This window comes from Nannobrachium achirus, assembly GCF_963921795.1.
Source record: "Nannobrachium achirus genome assembly, chromosome: 24".
Lineage (NCBI taxonomy): Eukaryota > Metazoa > Chordata > Actinopteri > Myctophiformes > Myctophidae > Nannobrachium > Nannobrachium achirus.
In genome coordinates, this window is record NC_137831.1 from 35,486,188 (window position 1) to 35,499,171 (window position 12,984).

Genomic DNA, 12,984 nt, shown 5'->3' on the forward strand with positions numbered 1-12,984 from the left:
AATACTAATCTAAAAGCCAGTCAGGTACAAACAATTATAATATGTGCTTACTAATAAGAACTAACAACGAACCACAATCTGACCCATCAGCTTGTGGGACATACAACATCATAAATAGCCATAATCAATCAATTCACACAGACAGCAGGTAGATAACAGAAACTATTCATGTGAACACAATTGATTTGATTTCAACCATAACTTGAGTCCTCTGTTGTGTGTCCAATGGAGTGTCTGTTTTCTTTTTTTCTTTTTTTTTTCGACAAGCGTGAGTGCATCGCTGAAAGGTTTATTTGAATGACGATGATCAATGATAATTAAAAAAAAAAAAAATGTATATATCAAACTTGTCTCTGTCTCCAGTGTTAATTTCATCGTTGGGCGTATGATGTTGCAAGACCAGAAACCCTGATGAGTTTGGACTACAGCACTGAGGATACGTCCCAGGTGCATCCATGCAATGTTTTTTTTGTTATAGTCTCTCTGTCTGTCTGTCTGTCTGCCTCCTTGTCTGTCTTCTAGCTATTTTAGAAGGACAGGAGCGTTTCGCTGTTTCTACAGGTCATCTTTTCATCAACCAAACCTAACCCTAACCTCCGTGGGGTGAGTCGCTAACCTGCCGACTCTCCATTGTTGAAATGTTGCGTTGTCGAAAGAGTGAGATTTCCCGCCCCTCACTTGGGTGACCCAGCCAGGGTTGATCAAGTCCCGACTTACGTCCCAGTAGCTACCCACGATTAGTCCCATTAGGGAAAGACAGGACCATTCACCCCACCGCTCCGGAACTACTCTGCCGAGACTGGGAGAGGAAATCTGGCGCATGGAAGGACTAAGGTCTGTGGATTGACTCCTGTCCGGGCGCCTCCTATACAGTATGTCTCACCAGGACCTGTGCGTTGCACCAGACTCTCAGACATTTCACTCAGGAGTGGTGGATTCTTGAGCAGCAATGGTACTGCAGGCTCCACCTGGCCCAACAGTGGTGCTGCAGGCTCTGCTTGCGGCTTGAATGGCCCTCCTAAAGGTCTAACCGTGGGTTTGTTGGGCTTCTTCCTCATGGAAGACACAGGCTGTGGCGCTAACCCAACCTGCTTCCGCGTGCCGTCTACATTTGTTCGCTATAAATAGAAAAACTATAACAAAAAAAGACATTGCATGGACGCACCATGCAATGTTCCCTCAGTGATTCCTCAGTGATGTAGCCCAAGCTCATCGGGGTGGGGTGTCTTGCAGAAAACATTGGTCCAAATATATATAATACCGTACATCTTCAGTTTTCTCCTCATTTAGTGTTTAGACCCGGCCTAAGGTATACTATCCACCTTGAGGTCCTGCTCATACTGATGGTTCAAGGTTGTACTTTTATCTTCTGTACAGGTACATAAGACTAAACCGTATTTTTGTTTGGCGTCCTTCAGACAATGCAGCGGTATGTATAATAACAGCAGAACAAATACAACAATGTAAAAAGCTAGTAATACTCATCATAATGATGTAGAAAGATTAGGGAAAAGAGTGCAAAAGAGCAAAGAGAATAAAAGCATTCTCATGCTGGGCCTTTGTCTGGATCACCAGGCTCACTAGCTGTTTAGTGCTGATACTGTTGTACTGGTGAGGTACATGTTAGTGATACAAGGAGAAAGGAGTGTTAGGGTTAGGGTTACCACCCTCTAGATCTGTGGTTTTCAACACTTTTCATATCAAGGTCCATTATGTATTGGGCATTTGAGCCACCACGGACTACCATTTGATGAGATTTAGCCCCTCAGACCCAAGGACTTAGAATGTTTTGTTATCGTTTGTCCACAATTCCATGCTGTATTGATCTACCATAAGAGAGATACAGATAAAAGGCCAACATTGATCAAATCAGTTTAGTCCTTCATTCTCTAATTGTAGACTTCTTAGTCTTCCAATAAATTATTCAATCAATCAATCATCCGTGCATAATCCAGCCCCTCTTTGACTACGGAGTCCACGTATGGTATCGTGAGGCCCCACAAGCCCTGAAAACTAAACTCCAAACAGCCCAAAATAAACTAATTAGGGTCCTGCTTAACCATCCCTATCACTCACCTCATCGCTACTCACCAGTTAAGAGTGGGGTGGCTCAGAGTAGATGACAGAGTACAGCAACTTGCAATGGGCCTGGTGTACAAGATACACTACACCACTATGATACCCAAGTACCTGTCAAAATACGATGTCCATAATTACAACACCAGAGGCAGCGCCACAGATCACTTTCAACCCAGAGTCAAAACCAACAAAGGGTCAAACTCTTTTTTCTGCTATACCTCCAAAATGTGGAAAGCCTTACCGAAGGCCATAAAGGAGTGTGGATCACTAGCATCCTTTAAAATTGCCCTGACAAACCACTTACAGGCAGCAGCCGTTTGCAACTGGTAAAAAAATAAAAAATAACCTAGCCCAACCCTCCCCTCCCCTGCCCCTTCTTTGTATATACTTACTGTTTGTTTAGACTTACTGTTTTCTTTTTTTTGTTCTCTCATTTTCTTTTCTTTTACATATGCATACTGTTTTCTATTCGTCTGTCATTCAATGTTATATGAGATACTTGAATGGTTTCCTGTGGAAATAAGCTTAGTCTTTTCATGGATCTCCTTTTAGTAGACCTTGTGAAACTGTACCTTTTCCTATGCAAACTTCTAATAGTCTTCAATAAAAAAAAATCAATTCATACAGCCATGAATGACCTATTAGGCTATTACATTGTTGTGCCAGTAGATGTCGCTGTAAACCCACAAACCAGGCTTTCCAACCCACAAACCAGGCTTTCCGCAGACCGGATCAACAACCTGCTAAACGAATTGATCTTTCTGTAGTCGCTCGCTGTGACACTCGATGGATGAGATCGAAAGTTAATTCAGTATTATTCCAGTAAATTTAATCGTAACTCTTCAGGGAGGAAAAGAGATGGCGGGTCGCTTTGTCTCATATTCTTACTTCCATCATGGATGGTGATTTATCTCTACATGTTATGGATCAACTGTTACAGCGCTTCTGTCACAGGTAAAGTTTTTACGGTTATTAGCCTATATCTATCTCCCTTCTGAACCTCTCCCTCCTCTTAGTTGAGTCATCATTCCACGAAACTGGTACGATTTGAGGTCCCTCTCTAACCTTTTTAGGTGTTAATCTATTTGGTTTATCTATTTGGTCACCAAAATTGATTTTAAAGCTTTTTATCATCAATTGAAATCTTCCCTTTAATATTGTCTAAAACTTACATAGGCCTAAATTTTATCTTCATGCCAGAAATGAATCCGTGTCGTTCAACCTTTAAATCACCTTTTAATTAATTCAAAACATTAAAACATTGCCCTTTTTTCAATATTTGAAAAAAAAAAAAAAAAAAACGGAAAAACGAATAATGAGTCATTTTTTCAATTTCTAACTTTTGGCGCAGAATCAAAGGTTGAGAAAATGGAAAAAGGCATTTTGGAGCCCTAATTTGTATTTTTCATTTAGTCTATTTTTCATTTTCTCGTTCTGAACGCTACAGGACGTAAATGCTGTGTTTTTTCAAAAATCCATTCAGAATGGAAAAATGAAAATAAGGAAAAAGACTCATTTTCCAAATTATGTTTTTGTGTTTTGAATAGAGAATAGAAAACTCGGATTATGACCTGAGAATCACCATGTATTCATTTATCAATATATTTATTTATGTTGACCACGTTTTTTCATTAGCTGAGACGGGTAGGGATCGCTTGGTTGTGTAATCGTGGACCGCACGGCATGCCGCCGCCATGGTTCCCGCTTTCTCCGGGGGGTCTGCGTCTCTACGGACCCCCGCCTGTCACCCCACCGTTCAGGGGGTCCCTGAGCCGGCAAGCAGGCCCACAGGAGCCTCCTACGCACTACCGGAGCCTCAAGGACACGGACCAATGTACTGTAGGCTATACACGCTCGCGTCCCCAACGTGCGCTGCCGCCGAGCGTTCCACGGACCACCCGCTTCTCAGGAGGGCTCGTGGGGGTCCCTGGCCTCCAACCAACCACCGGGGGTCTGGCACGCAGTTCGCGGACCACCGGCGCAGGCAGGCAGGCAGACAGACAGACAGACAGACAGACAGACAGACAGACAGACAGTCACAGACATAGATTATTTAGGACGTGTTCATGCGCAAAAGGAACAGATTTATTACACTGTCCAAGATCTGTTCTTTATAAACATGCACAGCAATGACAAAAGATAGCATCCTCTTTTATTTTATATGTCTGAGCAAACGTTTCGGATATCCAGGAGTTGCATTCTTATAGCCAGTGAGGACTGAGGCCAATATTTGCTGACCAATGAAAGACTAGGCCTACTCGTTTATTATCATGATTATTATTACTGTATTGCCTAAATAGATAGATGGACGGATGGATGGCCTACAGACATTGATTGATTGATTGATTGACTGACTGATTGATTGATTGAAGACTATTCGGCTTAGCCTATTTACACAGGAAATCATTTAAGTACAGACAGACAGACAGACAGAACGATTGATTGATTGATTGATTATAAGCCACACACGCACGCGTGCGCGCGTGCACACACACACACACACACACACACACACACACACACACACACACACACACACACACACACACACACACACACACACACACACACACACACACACACAGCCCAAACGGACATCACTCCGTGACAACGTGCGTCATTTAGCGCAGTCAGCTAAATGATGGAGAGTTGTACTGTACAATGCTTCATTTGGGTTAATTTTACGCGTAGCCTAATTTGTTCAGGTAGGCCTACTAATATTATCCATTCATGTGGAACGGCGCCGGTGGTCCGCGAACTGCGTGCCAGACCCCCGGTGGTTGGTTGGAGGCCAGGGACCCCCACGAGCCCTCCTGAGAAGCGGGTGGTCCGTGGAACGCTCGGCGGCAGCGCACGTTGTGCGGGGACGCGAGCTTATAGCCTACAGTACATTGGTCCGTGTCCTTGAGGCTCCGGTAGTGCGTAGGAGGCTCCTGTGGGCCTGCTTGCCGGCTCAGGGACCCCCTGAACGGTGGGGTGACAGGCGGGGGTCCGTAGAGACGCAGACCCCCCGGAGAAAGCGGGAACCATGGCGGCGGCATGCCGTGCGGTCCACAATTACACAACCGAGCGATCCCTACCCGTCTCAGCTAATGAAAAAACGCGGTCAACATAAATAAATATATTGATAAATGAATACATGGTGATTCTCAGGTCATAATCCGAGTTTTCTATTCTCTATTCAAAACACAAAAACATAATTTGGAAAATGAGTCTTTTTCCTTATTTTCATTTTTCCATTCTGAATGGATTTTTGAAAAAACACAGCATTTACGTCCTGTTGCGTTCAGAACGAGAAAATGAAAAATAGACTAAATGAAAAATACAAATTAGGGCTCCAAAATGCCTTTTTCCATTTTCTCAACCTTTGATTCTGCGCCAAAAGTTAGAAATTGAAAAAATAACTCATTATTCGTTTTTCCGTTTTTTTTTTTTTTTTTTTTTCAAATATTGAAAAAAGGGCCATTTTTTTTATGTTTTGAATTAATTAAAAGGTGATTTAAAGGTTGAACGTTAGATACACGGATTGAAATGATCTTGTCTTTTTTTTTAGTTGACACCACCTATTTTATCTTTTTTTTATTTTATCAAAATCATCTCAATTTAAATTAGTATATGGCCATTTCCAGTTTAAAACGGCCGTTTTGAATTTAGAAAATGTCAGAAATTGATTCAGCATCCTCAATAACCCCCAAAACCACTAGAATATTGTTCAAATCGTCCAATCAGTTGTTGACATAGTATCCATATAGGTGATTATGATAATTAAAGCTAATTATGCAAATTATGAAAATAGCTCAACATAATTATGCAAGTTGGCATCCGGCAGTTTCTAAATGCTGGGGACCCATACACATTTCTAACATAAAACATTGGTGTAGGCCTACTCAACATGTCCGGGTTCACAATGAGGCTCTATGGGCTGGCAAGTAGACTAAATCGAACTCAACCCTGTTACACAAGTCATTCTCCTCTCTGTAAAAAGTATGAACTGCCCCTTTGGCCTTTAGTGATGTCAACAGCATATATGGCATTCTGCAAGTCTTCTAAGCAAGATGCTGCAGAAAGAGGACATTTTCCAACTTTTTACAAATGTATAGTAATTTATAGTGTTGTCGTAAAGCTTAACAACTCAACCCTGTTACATGATAGAAAAAATGTATTTATGAAAACTATCTTTGTTTCAACAATGTATCTGATTTCCTAATGGCATGCATGCCATGTCTCCTTTTATCACCACAGGTAGAGTAATGTGGCCATCATCTTACTCAACCCCGTTATCAAATTCAATCTTGTTAAATGGATTATTCCATATAAAAATAGCCTGAGTTGGGAAAATATGTTTTTCTGCATGTTAAATATGTCCATAATGCCATGGGCTATTCAAAAAAGTTATAGTTATAGGTAGGCCTTAACGCATTTGGTATTTTCGCCATGGAGGAGAGTCTATTCACCGCCGTTGAAGAGCCCTTTCGCATATATAGCCTACCCTCAATTCTGCTGTCAGACTGTCCATGTTTGCATATTATAGGCCTACCCCTTTGTCATTTAATTATTATTCTAGTGACTGTGACAGTGGTGTTACCTGTCTAACGGTGACCATACACACAGCTATCCTATGCACTGGAATCAGGTGCATGACGTGCATCCAAATAATTAATTAATTTCCCGATACTATAAACACCATGGACATGACAATTCTTTGGTGGAGTATTGAACAGTATTGTATATTGTTTTAACATTAGGCTAATGGCTACAAAATATATATGCATTTAGCCTATATAGACTATATAAGATATAGGCCTATGCTACACCAAAATGGTCGTTATATGAATTCCATTCCAAATTCAATTCCATTGAAATGGCTGTATTGGGTTGTCCAACAGATCCAGGATCACACCATCTGATCTGCTATTTTTTGCTATTGTCATTCTGGAGTCCTTTTTAAATCTTTTAGGGTCCGTCTTTTTTATCCATTTTGCCTTAATAGACTGTCCATGTTTGAATTGCATCTCTCTCTCTCTCTCTCTCTCTCTCTCTCTCTCTCTCTCTCTCTCTCTCTCTCTCTCTCTCTCTCTCTCTCTCTCTCTCTTTCTCTCGCATTTACGCACACAGCTGCAGGAATGCATTTACTCATGTCATCTCTGGTCGAATCCCCACACCAAACACTCCACTCATACCTTGCTACAAATTAAACATTGGCCAAATTGTCAAATATTAGAGGCAGGAATTGTGAGCAGCAACTGCTCACATTCCCAGGCGTTGAGAGCATGTAGATCTGCTATTTTCACAATAGAACCGTGTTATAAAAAATGTAATGCCTCAACTCTTAGTGCTCGTCAGGGTGGGGGGTCCCCGCAGTTAAAATATGCACTGCACCTGCATAGGGCATAACTATGAGATAAGAGCCATGCATGGAATGCTTCATATTCTTCCATATGAAATGCATATGATTCCCATGGTAGGCTATATCAATTAATTATTTAGACGCACCTGATTCCAGTAACTATCTGTATTGATGCGATTACTATGGAGTGCATATAGCCTTGTGTAATGGACCTGGTCACCGTTTGACAGGTAACACTACTGTCACAGTCACTATAATTAAAGGACAAAGGTTTCTGCTTATTTGCACAGGAAACCATTTAAGTATCTCATATAACATTGAATGACAGACAGATAGAACACAGACAGTACTATGCAGTAGATATTGTTAGTTTAAGTAGGACATTTATTTTGTTCGTGTTATCACCCACTATGATTGTGAAGTTATCAACCTTTATGAGGTTATGATTTGATCCAAAGAGAATGGATTCAGTTTTGCCCAGGTGAATTGATAATTTGTTGTCGTTAAGCCATCCGAAACCTTTGGAAGGATTTATTATTAGACTATTTATTCGCACTTGGCTATTTGTGTGTGACATGGTAGTACGATGTAGACGTATAGTATAATTGTGGGCTCGCCAGTACCTGGCGAGCACACTTTAGATATTGTCATTATTTATTTATCTAGTAAGTAGACGGGATTTTCGGTTCCTTTCTACTCCTACATACTTAGTGAGAAAATGAAAATAAAAACATCAATGTGTTCAGTTTACAGTGGCGAAGTGTGCTATTATTTTTTATAGCAATCGGCCAAATGGTGGCGCTGTAGGAAGCCTTCGAAAGTGCGATCTTTGAACAGGTATAGCTCATGCTGTGTTATACATACAGCCATGAAACCTGTATACACTTATGCGTCTCCTCATGCCGAACAACTTTTACCCTCTAACTTTTGACCTCTGACCTTTAGGTCTCCCACAATTCGGAATTATATGAAAAACAGTAAAAATCTATCTCCTCCTGGGATTTTCGCGTCAAGTGCACAAAACTTTTTTCACATGAACTTTGAACCTATATCTACACAGGCTATGTGGTGAGAAGTTTGTACGTTAAATAATGATTTTTTAATAATTCAATATATATTGCGGTTTTATGCAAATTATTCTTCGGCCTCTAAATCATACATGCAAAGTTACACGTTCATGGCATTTGGCAAAGATGTGGAGGGTTAGTCAAAGTATCACTGAAACCAATTTTATTCCAATCGGCCAAAGGGGGCGCTATACGAAGCGTCTGAAAATTCAAACTTCAAACGGGCATAAGTCATGACTCGTTTCGTTTGAAGACATGCAACTTGTTACACGCGTGCTTTGACTCAAGCGGAAGACATCTGTGTCGTTATTAAGTAAGCTCCGCCCTTCGATTTTCCACCATTTTGAGCAGTTTGTAAAACGCGTAAACCCGCTTTTATTCTGGAATTTTCGCGTCACGTGCACAAAACTTTTTTTACGTGAACTTTGGACCGATATCTAAAGATCTGTCAGATCGGATTTCTTTAACATTGAAACATGCTTTTTTAAATAATTCAAACAATATTGCATTTTTATGCAAATTATTCTTCTGCCTCTAAAACATACATGCAAAGTCACATTTTCATGACAAAATAGTGTAGAGGGTTAGTTCAAATATCACTGAAACCAATCTTACCCCAAATGGCCAATGGGGGGCGCTATATAATTTTGAGCAGTTTGTAAAACGCTTAAACCCGTTTTTATTCTAGGACTTTTTTAGCAATTTGCATGAAACATTCTACACGCAATCTAAGGACCTTTATCTAACATGCCTATGAAGTGCACACAAAAAATATATAAAATAATAATAATAAATATAGCTGCAAGCAGCGATAAAGTGTCCAAAGCCAAAAACACCTCAAATCATGAACACAGCCTGGGATGTGCGTGAAATCTTGCAAGCACATTCCCAATAGGTCAAGGAACAGATACCAACCTTCTCACATTGGCCTGTTATAGCGCCACCAGCGGGTCAACTTTTGCACAACACATTTTTGGAACAAAATGGACCAATCTTTGACGTCAGTAACGTCAAAGAGAGCACTGCCTGCGATCTTGACATTTTGTGCTTTTATAGCCATTGTTTTCTGGCTTGAAGCGAGCCCACAATTGTTTCGAAGGAACAATATTTTTCTAGTTAAGCAGTATAACATTATATATTGATATTGTAGTAGGCAGCAATCCCAGGAATTTGAGGCACAGACAAATCTAGCTCTGGTCCATATCCACAACTTTCCAACATCTCATTGTGCATTGCGCAGAAGTTGCACAGAGCTTCCGGCGCCGCAGCCGAGTGTGATCTACAAGCTCACAACGGTTGCATCTGTGACGCGACGTGAGCTTGTATGTCTGCTGTTAACCAAAGAGGTGGATACAGAGGACTTAGTTTTCACAATAAAAGTAATCTACAAGATTTATAATTTATGGCTATACATTCCACACATTATTCAGTATAAAACATGTTTCCATGGACAGAGATCAGAGTTCAGATTATGCATATTTTAAAGTGTCAACTTTCTAGTTTTAATCAGGTCATGCACCAGACACAACACTAAGAGAAATCAATGAATTACTTCCTGTAATGGCTTGTTTGCATCTCTGTAATTTCATGTTGGATCCATAGCAGACACAAAGCAAAAATCAGCTGTAATGATCTCAACCCTGCATTAGTTTGTGCTACAACAAAACTGTGTTTATGGTTGCTTTTACAGTTACTTGTAGGCCTACTGTTAGTTTAGTTTTAGTCTGCTGCTGTAGTGACATTTTGTGTCACTTCTTCCGTATCTCGTAGTTTTGACTGCTTTTACTGTTTAACTTGACTGAAATTATTTTCTCCACACAGAGCAACAAGATGTGAAATACATACAACGGGGAGGAGTCCTTGAATTGCTTCCAGAAACCAGCTCTGTTACTGAACCCATCACTGGCATCCTGTGGAAACATGGCCCCAATAAGGTAGCAGAATGGGATGAGGTCCTCGGTCCTGATGTGGATTACTACCTTACATATAGAAACCGTACAGAGTTGAATAAAGACACTGGAAAGTTGGTCGTCAACAATACAAACAAAGAAGACGGTGGAGTATATTCTGTCTTGATAAACGGTCGACTGCAGAGCAAGACCTACAATGCAGTGTTCAGTAAGTATGATCTGTCTTGCTGTGAAGGATACATGTTATAGTTAAGTGTTGTGTTTAATCATAATCTGAACTTAAAATAATTAATAATACACAGAAATGCAAGGATTAAAGACCTGAAGTCAGTAGGACGACCACCTCACAATTAATGGTGGTGATTCATATAATCACCCCTATCCAGGGGTCAACATTAAGGTGGAGACATTAAGGGGCTTTTCAAGATTTTATTTTATATGTTCTGCCAGTACGGGGGTGAGTGAAATGTTTAGTGTTACAGAAATTGGAGCACTGGGCAAATTGATGCACTTGAAAAAGCATTGATCCAATATGACGTCTCACACAATGTTGTAGAGGTATTTAGACGTTTTCACAGAAATCATTACAAAAGACTAGCACCACAGGGAAATAATGTGAAATTAGATTATTATTATTAGATTATTAGATTTATTTTGCATTCGGTCAGAGGGTCTATAGCAGGGGTGTCGAACTCATCTTGGGGTGAGGGCCGCATTGGATGAAAGGCGACTTGAAGAGGGCCGAACCAGTCGCGGATCGGATGGCATGCACACTCGCGCACATGTTCGCTCTGTTTTTCTTCCTGTCGTCTCAGCCACTGCTGTAGCTAGCAGTATAGCAGTATATCATTTTACAAATTGTGTTCATTATTAAGTAAAATAGCTACTTTCATTATTGGTATTACAGTTGCAGTTAGGTACGAGAGATGCTATTTGTTTAAAGGAGTAGTTCATCCCCAAAATGACTTTTTTTTCTTTGATTACTCACGCCATGGAGAATTGAGTTCAATAATATATTTTTATTTTATTTGTCGCATTACTAAGACAAAAATGTGATAATAGTACACTTGCCCCCATTGATTTGGGTCCCCATCCGGAATCAATAGGCATGCATTTATTGTAATCAAATTTCTGTTTTAGGAATGAGTACATTGGCTCCATGGCATTTTGGGGGTGAACTACTCCTTTAAGAAGTGCCAATAAGAATAAACCATTTGATAATAGAATAATTAAATTCCTGATAGTCTCCAGTACGCTATAATTTGTAAATGGCTAAAAAAAATATTATTGATGCAGGACAATAATTATTTTTATTGTATTTTATAATAAAAATAAATAAAAGTAATGAACAATAATGGCACATTCAGAAAATATCGGAATAATAAAACTTTTACATTTTTATTATTATTATATTTTTTAAATAAGTTATTTTTTTAACAACATTAATTTCCATGTCTAATATGTGTAATTTTTGAGTACAGTTCGAATATCGTAGGTATGTTCAGGTATTATTCATAACCAGACCAACCACCCTATTCCTAGCAATGCTGTCATCTTCAAGAGAGAGAGCTGGTCACTTAACATTCCAATCAATCAACTCAATCACTGCCAGGTGGGAGAAACCTAGCCTGCAGTGTACAGACATTAATAGGTTAATTCTTAAAACAATCATAACTCTTGACAGGAATGGGCTAGAGACTTACTTTACGGCCCGCGGGCCGTATGTTTGACATCCCTGGTCTATAGTATAAACTTTGTCAAATGTCTATGATTTACTGCAGACACAGATTACAGTTTTTGTTTACACTATACTTCCATAGACAATCATTAAAAAAAGAAAGAAAATGTGTGTGTATCTGCACCAAAACGGTTCCCTGAGAAAGATCACACTCCCAACATGTGTTTTGCTCATCAAAATGTTCCAACTGCAGTCTGGAGTCAACATCACAAGTAATTCTGAGCTGTGTTCATTCTTTTTTCCCCTACGGAAAAAGTCCCTGAGCCAGTGGTGGCCATCAGGTTACCTTGTACATCTAACTCTACCAGCTGCACACTGGTCTGTCACACTGATCGGAGGGACCGGTCCCTACTATCAGGTCCGGTCACCTATCGCTGGAGGAAAGATGAAGGGGAATGGATGGTGTCTGACTCTGGACCCAACTCTACAGAGTTGATCATCACCAACGATGAGGAAGGGAAGAAGATCAAAGGGTTCTTTTGTGAAATGAAGAACATGTTCATTGTGTTGCAGAGTGGTGCCGAGGACAACCCGTTTTATAAAGGTTTGTAGTTTACTCCACAATGTGTAGAAATGGATCCACTGTGTTATGTGATCTTGTGCCTAACATTACGAACTAGCTTGTTATTGCTCACTCACTCTGATCAGCTGGCAGAGTAGTTAGAACTGCCAGAAATACAGGACAACAAAGCTGCAAGTCTGAATTTTGCTCTACTAGATCATTGTACCTTCCTGAGTGTGTTTAAAATAATGGCATCTCCCCCATTATTTAAACAAATAGCATTGTCAACAAAATGTAAAATATGTATTCATTATTCTTGAATTGAAAGCAAATTAAACCCC